This window comes from Phyllostomus discolor, chromosome 2 (genome assembly GCF_004126475.2).
Source record: "Phyllostomus discolor isolate MPI-MPIP mPhyDis1 chromosome 2, mPhyDis1.pri.v3, whole genome shotgun sequence".
In the NCBI taxonomy this organism is placed as follows: Eukaryota; Metazoa; Chordata; class Mammalia; order Chiroptera; family Phyllostomidae; genus Phyllostomus; species Phyllostomus discolor.
This window is the reverse complement of record NC_040904.2, coordinates 181,011,262-181,024,595: the sequence shown is the minus strand read 5'-3', so window position 1 is coordinate 181,024,595 and position 13,334 is coordinate 181,011,262.

Genomic DNA, 13,334 nt, shown 5'->3' with positions numbered 1-13,334 from the left:
TTCAAAACACTGTTTATAAAGATGCTCAAGGAATTTAGTGAGGACCTCAGCAGCATAAAAAGATATAGTCAGAAACGAAGGATACACTAACTGAAATAAAGAACAATTTATAGGGTAACAACAGTAGAGTGGATGAAGCTGAGAATCAAAATCAATGATTTGAAACATAAGGAAGGAAAAAGCAAGTAATCAGAACAAGAAAAAGAAAAAAGAATAAAAAAAATGAGGATAGTATAAACAGCTTCTGTGACAACTTCAATGGGGCCAACGTTCACATCATAGGGGTGCCAGAATGAGAAGGGAAAGAGCAAAAAACTAGAAATCCATTTGAAAAAATAATAAAAGAAAACTTTCCTAATTTGATGAAAGAAATAGACATGCAAGTCCAGGAAGCATAGAGAGTCCCAAACAAGATGGATGCAAAGAGGCCCACTCCAAGACACATCCTAATTAAAATGCCAAAGGTTAAAGATAAAGAGAGAATCTTAAAAGCCATAAGAGAAAAGAAGTTAGTTACCTACAGGGGAGTTCCCATAAGAATGTCAGATGACTTCTCAAAAGAAACTTTGTAGGCTAGAAGAGATTGGCAAGAAATATTCAAAGTCATGAAAAGCAGTGGCCTACAGCCAAGATTGCTCTACCCAGCAAAGCCATCATTTAGAATGGAAGGGCAGATAAAGAGCTTCCCAGACAAGAAAAAACTAAAAGAGTTCATCATCACCAAACCATTATTATGTGAAATGTTAAAGGGACTTATTTAAGAAAAGATGATCAAAACTATGAACAATAAAATGGCAATAAATACATATTTATCATCAATTGAATCTAAAAAACAAACTAAGCAAACAAGAGGACAGAGACAGAATCATGGATACAGAGAGCATTTTGATGGTAGCCAAATTTGAGGATGTGTGGGGGAATGGATGAAGAGGTGAGGGGACTCAGAAATACAAATAGGTAGTTAAAGGATAGCCATGGGGATGTAAAGTACAGCATAGAAAGTGGAGTAGCCAAAGAACTTACACGCATGACCTGTGGACATGAACAATGGTGGGGGGATTGCTTGAGGGAGTGGCGTGGGCTGAGTGAAGGGGGGCAAAAGGGGAAAATTGGGACCACTGTAACAGCATAATCACTAAAGTATAATTAAAAATTCTTTTAAAAATCTTGGCCCTGCCAATTTTCAGAACATTTTTGTCTGAATCACTGGGCTTGAATTTCCTGAGGTTAAAATGATATCTTCCCAATCTATTTCATGGAGTTGTTATAAGCATCGCATTATATAATATACATGATACGAGCATTATGTAAACTGTACTAAAAATGCAAACTATTATTATTTCTACTTACTGTTCTGGACTCAGGAAAGGAAGGCTTCTGGTAAAATGAAAATGAGACACACTTAATCATTAAAATTGCAGTTCAGTCCTTCAAATAGTGTCACATAACACTTTGTACTCAGTTATTGAGGGTATACATGAATAAAGGAAATTGGCTTGTTAGAAAACAATATTAGTTATCAATAGAATCTTGTTGAGAATGGGTCCCAGAGAAAGTAAATAGTAGCAAGAGACAAAGTATTTGGAAAAGTTTAGGGCATAATGTACCGCCTATGATGGGGAGGGAGAGCGACAGAAGGGGCTGATATGAGAGAGATACGTTGAGTGAGAAGCTGGGCGATGGCAGATTCCCAGAGGAAGCTGACATCTGAAGAGTGACTAAAGGAGAAAGAAACTGAGAAGCAGTAGGGGAGCAACCAAAGGAACAGGAGGAAAACCAGAAAAAGAGTATTGTGACTAAGGAAGAGAATGTTTCAAAAAAGAAGCACATGATTGTCAATGTCAAGTGCTGCCAGGTGGTTGAAATAAAAAAGACAAGGTCCACAGAAAGTGTCCTCGGGCTTAGTGCGGTAAGTCATTTAGTGTCCAGTGGTGGCAGGAATGCTGACAGGCAGGGGTGGAGGCAGGTGGCAACTACCTTCCTGTTCTCTCCCTGGCTTCTGTTGTTACACTCCTTCAGTATTATCCTGGTTGTCTTCCTGTCTCATCGGCTGCCTTCCCTGGCCCCATTTCTGACTTCTCTTGCTCTTCTCCCCTCCAGCCCTGGTGCTTCCTACAGCTCAGTCCTTGGTTTTACCTGCTCTGTGCACGTGCATTCCCCTAATAAGCTCATTTCACTCCAAATCCTCAATTATCAGTGACACCTTTAATGTTGACCTCCAGCACACCTAACTGCTCGTGGGTGTTTTCCCAGAAATCCTTTGGAGTAGTTGACCATGAACTGGAAGCAAGATTAGGGTTTAATTTGCTTACCATGGTCCTACCATGCGCAGTGAACTTGGCGCCCATTCTCTTTTGGGTGAAATCCACCCCCAAAGAGAACACGGCACCAGAGGTTAACTGTGGAAGAGCAAACTGAGTGTTGTAAGCAGAGTTTAGCACTGTAGAAGTCAAGATCAGATTTCAAAGTGGGCTTGATAAGCAGGAAAAGTGGCTATATTAGTCTGTTGGGGCTGCCATAACGAAGTACCACAGAGTGGGTGACTCAAATGATATATTTTCTTACAGTTCTGGAGTCTAAAAGTCTAAGTTCAAGGTGTTGGCAGGGTCAGTTTCTTCTGAGGCCTCTCAGCCAGACTAGTAAATAGCCACCTTCTCCCTGTCTTCACATGGTTTTTCTGTGTCTCTGCATTCCAATCTCTTCTTCTTATAAGGACACTGGTCATATTGGATTAGGGCCCTCTCTAGTGGCCTCATTTCACCTTGACTGGCTCTTTAAAGGCCCTATCTTCCTACATGTTCTGAGGTACTGTGAGCTAAGATGTCAACATATAGATTTCTTTTGGGGAAGGGAGGGGCAGGACACGATTCATAGTAGTGACCAAAGACAGAAGGAAGCCCACTTAAAAGGGAGAAACTTAGGCACTAAAATAAACTCCTTGCGCACCAGATGAGGATGGGCTGGGCACGTGCAAGTTGGGCAGAAAAACTTCCTGAGGTCATTGTGAATGACATGCTGATCTCAAGTTAGCAATGGACTCTGTAAAACCCCAAAGCACCACTTCTGGATCTACAGATCATCCTTTCTGAATCTGTAGAACTTGTGAGGTGGACTCAGCAATTCTGCCTTGCAGTGGTCAGGAATACAATATGTTTTCCATCTGAACTCCAAACTGAAGAGAGATGTGACGATTTTGGATGAGATTCAGAGAGAACCATGTAGAATTACATATTTTTAATCATCAGAAAGTAAAGATGCTGAGATTTCTCAGTCCTGGAACAAGGAGGCTGAGGAGGGACTTATTAATGCTCTTTAACTTGAAAAAGGTCACTTGGAAGATGGTGGCAGCTCTTCTCCAATCCATAAATTAGAGAGTAAAAGGAAAGAAATTTAGATTTGTCGTAAATTATTTCTTAATGCCAGTAATTTAGTTGTCATAAGAAAGTTTTTTTTTAACAGTGTGAGTGGGTAAAAACTGGATTGGTTTACTGAATTTAAAAACAAGATAAATTGTCTTTTATTTCAGGTTAGTTTAGTATGATTCTGCCTAAAGTTATGAGCATATGAAATATAATCATTCATTTGTTTACTAAGTGCCTACCATGTGTCTGGCACTATTCTCTACCTAGCAATGAATCAACAAAGTTCCTGTCCTTATGAAGTGGACTTTCAGTAGGTAAGACAGACCACACACACACACACACAGATTGTGCTAATACCTATGAAGAAAATAAATAAGGCTGGATAAAAGAATAGAGAGTGACATGACTAACACTATTTTAAACAGTGTGATCAAGAAGGGCTATCTAATAAAAATATTTAAGGAAAGACTTAGATAAATCAACAATACTCAGTATTCATTAAGCACTTACTATATGCCAGGCACTGTGCTACTCTGTGTATGATTTAATCCCCACAGTAATTTATTTTACAAAAGAGAAAACTGAAGCTCAGAGAGGTTAAATAACTTTCCCAGTAATTTACACAGCTCACAAGACTCATACATACTGGCTATCTTGCTTTCTGTAACTGCCATTAACATTAATTTTAACTTTAATATTAAAGTTGAGCCCCTGCTGAGTATGGGGGTTTTATTCATTTTTTAATAGGCAGTACATAGGTAGTAGATGAATTTTACATAACTCCTGTCTCCTGTACAATCTCTAATGCCATCTGCCTCTTGGTTCCAAGGCTCCAAGAACACCAGACACTTTCCTGACATTGGCCAAGCCCAGAAGACGGGTGTCTTGGTAGGAATAAAGAGCTGGGACTTTATGGACCAGTGAGGGGCTGGCCTTTACTAGCTCGCAGTTTGTCTTTGGTAATCGGATTATAAACTGGCTGAGAGACCAAGACAACCCCCCCTGCCCCCCCCCCCCTCCACACACACCCATTCTGTGTCTGGTTTTGCTCCAAGAAGTTGTTTAGGAGACTATTCATATCTCCAGACAGTTCTTCAGGGCAGATTGGCTGATGGCAGTCAGGCTGAGATCCAGGAAAGAATGATCTAAGATTGCAGGTGTTCATTCTACCATTTTTCCAAAGCAAATTTACAGCCCTCAGCAGGCAAGGCTGCACAGAGAGCAGCCTGGAGCCCTCCCCGACACGTCTGCCTTTCCTCTCCCTGCTGGTCCCTCAGGGACAGACTGGTTTAGGCGAAATGGATGGTCCAGCCGCCCTGAGCATACTGATGCGAGAGAGTTCCCACCAGTGCTGATCAGAGGTACATTTGCTAATTCCTCCTCTTTTGAAATGCTCATGGTAAGATTTTTGTCCTACATTTAAATTCTGGCCTTAATCAAATAACTCAGAGTTAGAGTGGAAGCGTCTAACCTTTTTCAGAGAAACCTTTGAGTATTGCAGCTCCAAAAACTCCAGCTTTTTTTTTTATTCAGGATATGTGAAATATACACATAGATGACCTTATGTATTTTATGATTTAGACCCTCCTTCAACTCTGTTGGAAATCCGTGCATTGTGCTGCGAAAGGGGAAAAAAAACTTAGCTCCTGCCATAGTTTACTTCCAGTTACGAGTGAGCGGCTCCTCCAGAGGAAACTATATTCCCGTAAGTGACTGCCAATGGAATAGCAATTCCAATGGCAAATCTCCATACAGTGTTTTAAAAGAGCACTTCACAAAAAAAAAAGAAAGAAAGAAAAACAAAAAAACACAGGCCTTTTAAAAATATTAACAGGAACTTTAACATCCTCTCAGTTTATTAAATTAACTCCACTTAATTCTATATTCTCAATTCTAATTTTTAGGGTAGCAAAATAAATCTTATGGGTCTGTCTTTTTCACTTGAAAGTCAGTGAAAATGTATCTTCTCAATGTGAATACTTCTTTTTCTTCAACAAGATAGGAGTAAATTTATTAACTTTTTCTGCCACAGCAAACGAACACTCGGCTGCTGCTACCACGTGTCTCCCATCTGTCTGCTCCAGGTGGCTTCTCAGAGTGAGAAGTTCAGTTCGCCATTTCTCTGTATCTTCTTCAGGAGTGACTTCCTCCTCTTCTGAGCATGAAAGTACTAAACCTAGTACTACAGCTTCAGGCACCAGGTCACCTCGGTTGCCTCCTAAAACCTTGGATGGATCGTATCCAACTCTAAAGCCACCCCCCTTTGGCGTCCATGTTTTTATTTGTTCTAACGGTGATCAGCACTTACTGAAATCTTGACACGTGCCAAATGTTTTATGTGTACTATGTCATTAAATCCTCCAATACTATGGAATAGACCCATGACCCCGACTTTACAGAAGGAGAGAAACCAAAGCATCGAAGGCTTAAGTAACTTGTTCAAAATAGCTGGGTAAGTGGTGGGAGGAGACTCAAACCCAGGTGAGCTGACATCAGAGCTTCTAACCACTGTCCTAGGCTATGTCCCTGTCTCTTGTCTTCATCTCTTGTCATTGCCAGTGACTCTGTAAGAGCCAGTTTCCTCTGGTTTGTTCACTGGAGTATGCTCAGGGCCTAGATCAGTCTTTGACACATAGTTAACACACAATAAATGTTTCTTGAATGAATACATCTCTTTGTGCATTTTTTTCTTCCATTTATTTATTTTTTCATTAAACAAATGTTGACTGAGCTTTGCACAGTAGCAGTATCTTAGCCAATGAAGTTTATCCAAGGCGTGATTATTGCTCATTGAAACAAATGTTGACTGAGCCCATAAAACCAGGCCTCATTCTACACACTCAAGACACAATAATGAACAAAGTTCTTCCCCTCTGGAAGATTACATACTTTGGAAGATTACATTCTTGAAGGAGGAGACACTAATATCTGATGTCATGTAATAAATTGTTGTGAAGAAAATAAAGCAGGGGAAAGGGGCTAGAAAATGACGTGGGGGCGCTGTTTTAGGTTGGGCAGTTGTAGAAGGCTTGTCTAAAACAGAGGCGTTTGGGCAGACACCTGAAGGAAGGATCCTCATGACATAAGTCGTTTGGTTATCTAGCAGGAGAGTGTGAAAATGTAAGAAAAAGCAGGTGCGAAGGCCATGCTGTAAAAGTATGTTGGGGATGTGCCAGAGACAAACAGTGGGCTAGCATAGGTGGTTCATTTATAGCAAACAAGAAGAAGGGTGGACTAGAGATGATAGTAGGTTGGACCAAGGTGGTAGCAATGGGGCTGATAAATAATTAAATATTAAATATCTTTCAAAGGCGGTATGATTTGCTGATGGGGTGGACATGGAATATGAAAGAAAGTGAGGAAGAACCTGATAGCTTTTGGCATTTGAATGCAAGCATTACTGAGTTGGGGAAGACTGGGAAAAGTAGGCTTAGCATTAGAGGAAAATCAAGATTTGGGGCTTTTGAGCAGGTATTTGAACACTTTCCGGGTACACTCAGCAGGTAACTGTATGGTTTGAGCAAGTGGAAAACAAAAAAACAGTGGTGAGGCCAGTGAACTGAAGAGTTCATACATGATCTACAGGCACCGACAGAAAGCAAAAGTCATGCTGGTCCATGTTGCCCTTGACCTTGAGCTTGTGACCCCTGCAGAGTGATATCAGAATCATCAGCTTTCATCCACATCATTCTTAGTTAATACTCACATGTAGCATCTGCTGAACTGGGCGTGTAGCTGAATTTTGTAAGGCAGAAACTGCACATCCTGCCTGATGAATATATTCATTAATATAGTACTCATACAATAAACATTTGGGAAGCTCGTACTCCGCGCCAGTTGCAATTCTAGAAAAGACATGACAGCAAATGTATGGTGCCAAATAGCATTTCAGGTCACGTTCAACACCTCACATCTTCAGAGATGACCCATGACAACCTCAACTAGGAAAACAAAACAGAACATGAAGACACCAAAAGGATTGGAAATAGCTTAAGTAGATGTTTGAAGTTTGATGTGCACACACTGAAGTTTATATGTTTAATTCATAAGATGTTTTTTCAGGACCCCCCTCTCTCATTCTACATGTAATTTTTACAAATCTGAACATCTGTTTTTGTAGCCCTCAACAGATAAATCAGAAATAAGTTGGCAGAAGAGGAGAAGGAAAGAGCACTAATAAAGAAGGATTAGATGTAATAAGAAACACCATCATACTGCTAGGGAATAATACACACACACACACACACACACACACAAACCCCCCACAAGATAATTTGTTTTTTTAACGTGGAAGTCTGGGAAGAGTTCATGTTTCCTGGGAAGTCTGTCAGAGCTGAATAAACCTGAAGGCTTCAGTATTTCATTTCATTTATTTATTTATTTTTCAAGCCTTCACTATTTTAAAGCACAGTACTGTCAGGGTCACCCAGTCAAGTCTACATTGAACTCATAAACTCTGCTTTAAAAGCTCAGGAAATATACAATCCATTTAAGAGGTTCCCCTGGAAATGATGAATGTATACATTTTGAAGGGTTTGTTTCAGGTATTCAAAGCTAAATACCTCCTTCTCCAATAGTATTCGGTATCTACTAGGTTTTTGTACTCTGGTTTGTATGCCACATACACGGTCAACAGACACTAAAAATGCACCCTCGGGCAATTTACAGCAACTGCTGCAGCCCTCTCACGTCACTCACCCCCTTTCTCTTTCCCCTTCCCATTCCGGGGTCCAGTCAGCTTCTGCCCCAACTGCCAAGGCCTGCCCTTTGCTGCCTGCACTCAAACGTTGGAACAAATGACAGAATTCAGCTTCCCTGAGTGTGGCCTTTGGTGTTCCCTGGAATGTGGCTGCATGTGCGCACAGCAGGTACCACATCAGCTGCACCTGTGCTCACACTGGGCTTGTGCAAGCCCACGGTAGCTTCAGCTCAGCCTTCGCTTGTACTGGGGTTGGACACTCCGGAGCTCCCCATGACTTTTCTCATATTCAATACGTACTGAAAACACATTTCACATGAAAAGCATACAACCATCGCACCATCAACAGGGATTTAACTTGCATTGTTCCCAAGTAAGTGATTTTTCTTTTCAACAATAGTTAACTCATAGAATCATAAATCTTAAGCTTAAAAGTACTCTTAAGTTTGCCATCAGTATTAACCTAAATACAGTCTTAACCTGTCTACAGAGCTTCCAAAAGCTCCCAATTTTCACTGGTCTCCTTTATTTTCAGAAACGTTCATTTACAAAACACAAAACTAGAAAGAGGTATTCAGTTCATAGCTGTGACATAGACTAACGCTAAAGAGTTAATATAAAGATTAAGCCAATGACCTTGGCTTGTTTAAAGTAGGGGGAAAAAAGCTAGCCAGCCACAGCTAGGAAGCCTGACAGTGTGGAGCTAAGTAAACAGCCTTAACCCATCCACCAAGTTTTACAAGTTCCTAAACATGTTAATGTTTGTCCAAGGTAAAGGAGGATCCAACTACCATTTGCATTTTTCAGGTGTGTTTTCTTTAGTTTAAAACTGATGACACTGAACCATGTGACCTGGATTTCAAAACACATCCAGAACACAAGACTCAATTTTGTCTTTACAGGAAAATGAAATGGCAAGCATCCCAGCATCCCCTCATTGTCCTTGTAACCCAACTTTCTATTATTTTCAGTTGGTATGAGGAAAAGCTGATCCCTGAAGACCAGAAGTAAATATTAGCATTACAGTGGCTACAGCAGATCCGAGAGTATTGGACACACACAGAAACATGTAGGTCAAACACATACACACTCTAGAGCAGGCTGTTAATGGGCATAACTCTACAGCTAGATCCTTCTCATTCGAGCTTACTTTTCAGTTTTCTCCTAGCCAACTGAGGACAATGTTAGCATGGTGAGCTGTTTCAACAATAACGTGACTTGCTTTTACAGCAATCCTACTGAACTCCCTCAACCATTTTCAAAACTGCCTGCCCTAAGTTTTCAACGTGTGTTTTCCAGCCTCCTGAACCCTAACAACTTTCCAACACAACTAGGTAATATTAAGTACTAAAATGATCTGAGTTGAGTAATAATAAAGAGCAAAATGAGCTCTGGAAGCCAGGAGAGGGGTGTTCTGGTCTGAGCGTCACCGTTTACATCCCTGCCACTGAAAACACCTGATTTGGTACCTATAATGACAGGAAAGTCACTGAACAACTTTTGCAAACTGGAACTCGTGCCCCCACAGTCTGGGGTGTCATCTCTGAGAGGTTCGAAGACCTTCTCCGCCTCCTCTAGCTGAGCCCCCAGCTCAGGTCCTTTCAGGTCCTGCTTAATTGCATATTCTTGCTCTTTTCCGATTCCCCTGCTTACTCCTCACCTTCCTGTCCACATCTGAGCAGTGAGCCTTCTTTGTCCAGAAAGTGTTTTGGCCTGCTGGTTGCGGGCGTCCTGCCTGGGCCTTGGTCTCAACACCACCAAGACAGGCCCCAAGTGACAGCCCAAAGCCTGCCTGAAAGCCTGGGGTGCTACCTCTGCCGCCCTCTAGTGGTGGCCTTCAGCGGCATGTGCGCGCAGATCACCTGTTCCCTCAAGTCATAGTCCGAGATTCTGTGAATATAAAACTAAGAATTGAGTCCTTTTCAGAAAAGTGGTCATTTCTCCTGTTTCTGTAAATACCTCCTCCTTGACTGAATGAAAAAAGAAAGTATACTTTCCCTTTTTAGTGTGCTTTTCCACCTGTCTTAAAGTGTGTGAGAAATATATTTGGGTCCCTCTAAACTGCCTAAGAAAAACAATGTGCCCCAAAACAACGACTCAGTCTTTCAAAGTTCTAAACAAGCACGATCAAATCCTTTTTCAAGAGATTAAATAAGGGGGGGTTTGGGAATGCTGTCTCCAGATCAGAGTGCTGGTTATACAGGTGTGTAAACTTTGTAAAAATTAATAGATCTGGGAAAAAATCCAGTATCTGTATTTTTTGTATATATTACACTTAAAGATTTTTTAAGTAAACAGATCATGATTTAATAATACTGCCATATTAATGATATTTCCCTTATGTAAACAATAGGTATAGCCCTTCATTTCCATAGGTGTAGGAATTGTTATGAAATCTGTTTTGTGAACATGGATTAAGAATAGTTTGATTAAGATATCTAGTGATTCTCTAGGCTGAATTTTTCCTAACAGCATTAACTGAAGCATAATGTGTTTGTCCTTTCCCACTGAAAAGACACTGCACATATTATTTAAAGGACAAAATACAATGAAGATTGGAAACCTCACTATATAATTTTTTAGTATGTGTTACATTCTATGTTTTTTTCCAGGACAGAGTTCTGTGCAACTGATAGAACTTTCAGCAGAATAGTCAAAAATGATCCCTCTCATCCTACCTGAAACCTCAAAACATTCTCAAACATCACTTGAGAACAAATCAAATCAAATATGATCTTTCTCAATTAAAGAGATTTGTTTTATGATTCTTTTGAAGGAGACCTTCAAATTTAGTCATTTAAGAATACGTCTGATACACTCTTGCACTGTATTATTTATAAAATAGTAGTAAATCAGTAAGTCTAGCAAAGAATATTCTACGATAAAAAAGGATCTATTCCACAGAACCCAATCCCATGCCCAGTAAATACCCCATGCTACCTTTTTCCCGTCCTCAAAGCTGATACTACAAAGGGAATTTTACATGCTAACAAGAGGTTCAGATCAAATCTGTTTGGCAGTGAAATCCATCTCTTTCAAGGGCCAGATTCTTTCTCTGTAACTACTGCTTATAACTGACAATAGTTTATTGTTCAACTTCTTATTGAATGATGATGCTGTGTCTGTGAGAGGCATCCTTGGAGGGAAGGAGGTTTGTTCTTTTATTTTTCTTCAGTGAAACGGCTTTGAAAAACTCTAAGTGCAGACATTGTTGTTAAAAGGAACAGTTCCAACTCTCATGATGACTTTTCTCCCAAAGTACTGTGTGCAATCATTAATCAGCTCTTTCCATGGGTAATTTTATGTCACAAGAGAAAGGTTAACATGCCCTGAATGTCCTTCAGGGGCTGTGGGAAAAAAACAACCCTGGAGACAAGGGCTGGAGAGGACCACACTTTCTACACTTATTTAATGAAAATATTTTTTGGAAAGAGACCCTCCCACATCACACACAGTTTCTTCAATTAAATTTTCCAGATTCCTTCTGAAATTATGTATTGCTCTCATCTGGAATCACCAAAGGACACATCCATAAATTATCTGTGTATATGTTTATTGTAGAATGTATATGGTAATAACTATATTTTATTGTATATATTCATGAACAATAATTAAATTAACTTGAAAAAATATCTGCTTGCAACCAATCTTTATCCTTAAAAGGCAAAGGGTGTTACAAATGGCCAAATTTAAATACAATGATTGAATTGCATATATTACTTTTAAACTGAGTTTAGATAGCTAGTTTTGACTAAAGCCTACTTTGTGTTTTCATAACTCACCAATTTAAAATTTATGTCTATGGCTTAGAATCTACAACTAATATGAATTCTATTTTTGTTTAAGCATTCAGACTTTATGCTCTAAAACAGGAGTCTGGACACCTGGTTCTACTCTGTTACACACTAAGTGTACAGCCTTCAGCATGAGTATGACCCAGCCAGGCTCCAGCTTCCTCTTCTACAAAGACTGAAGCTCCTTCCAATCACTAAAACAGTACAATTATGAAAAATTAAAAAACTATACCTCTTTCTCTAACCCCCAAATGTTTACATATTAATCCGTGGATCCTGAGAATGTCATCTTATATTTCAAGAACAAAATTGCAGACATGATCAAGTTAAAATTCTTTAATAGTTTACTTTTTATTGTATTTTCCATTACCATTTATCCCCCTTACACTATCTTCTACCTCCACCTTCCCCTTCCCCCTGCAATCACTGCACTGCTGTTGTGTCCATGAGTTCTTTTTCTTTTTTGCTTGGTTGCTCCACCTCCTCCAACCTCCCCAGGCCTGTCAGCTTGCTCTCCATCTATGAGTCTGTCTATTTTGCTTGTTGGTTCAGTTTGTTCATTAGATTACATATATGAGTAAAATCATAAAGTATTTGTCTTTCTCTGACTAGCTTGTTTCACTTAGCATAATAAGTCTCTAGGTCCATCCATGGTGTTGCAAAAGGTAAAATTTTTCTTTGTTTTTATAGCTAAGTAGTATTCCACTGTGTAAATGTATCACAGCTGTTTTATCCATTCATCTACTGATGGATACTTGGGCTGCTTCCAAATTTTGGCTATTATAAATAATGCTGCAATGGACATAGGGGTGCATATATTCTTTTGAATTTGTGTTTTGGGTTTCTTGGGATAAATTCCCAGATGGAGGAGGTAAAAACATACAATGGGCTAAAGATAGTTTATTCAATAAATGGTGTTGGGAAAACTGGACAGAAATGTGCAGAAAAATGAAATGACCACTTTTTTACACCACACATAAGAATAAATTCAAAATGGATTAAAGACTTAAATGTTAGACTTGAAACCATAAAAATCCTGGAAGAAAACATAAGCAATAAAGTCTTGGACATTGCTTATAGTAATATTTTTTTCTATAAGGAAAACAAAAGAAAACATAATCAAATGGAACCACATCAAACTAAAAAGTTTTGCACAGCAAAGGAAGTTATCAACAAAATGAAAAGACAACCCACTGAATTATAGAACATATTTACCATTACATCTGATAAAGGGTTAATATCCAAAATTTATAAAGAACTTATAAAAATCAACACCAAAAAAGGACAATATAATTTTAAAAAATGGGTGAAGGACCTGAATAGACACTTCTCTAAAGAGGACATACAGATGGCCAATACACATATAAAAAGATGCTCAACATCGCTAAGCATTAGAAAAATGCAAAGTAATGCCACAATGAGATATCACCTCACACCTGTATGGAATGACCATCATCAATAAATCAACAAACAAGTGCT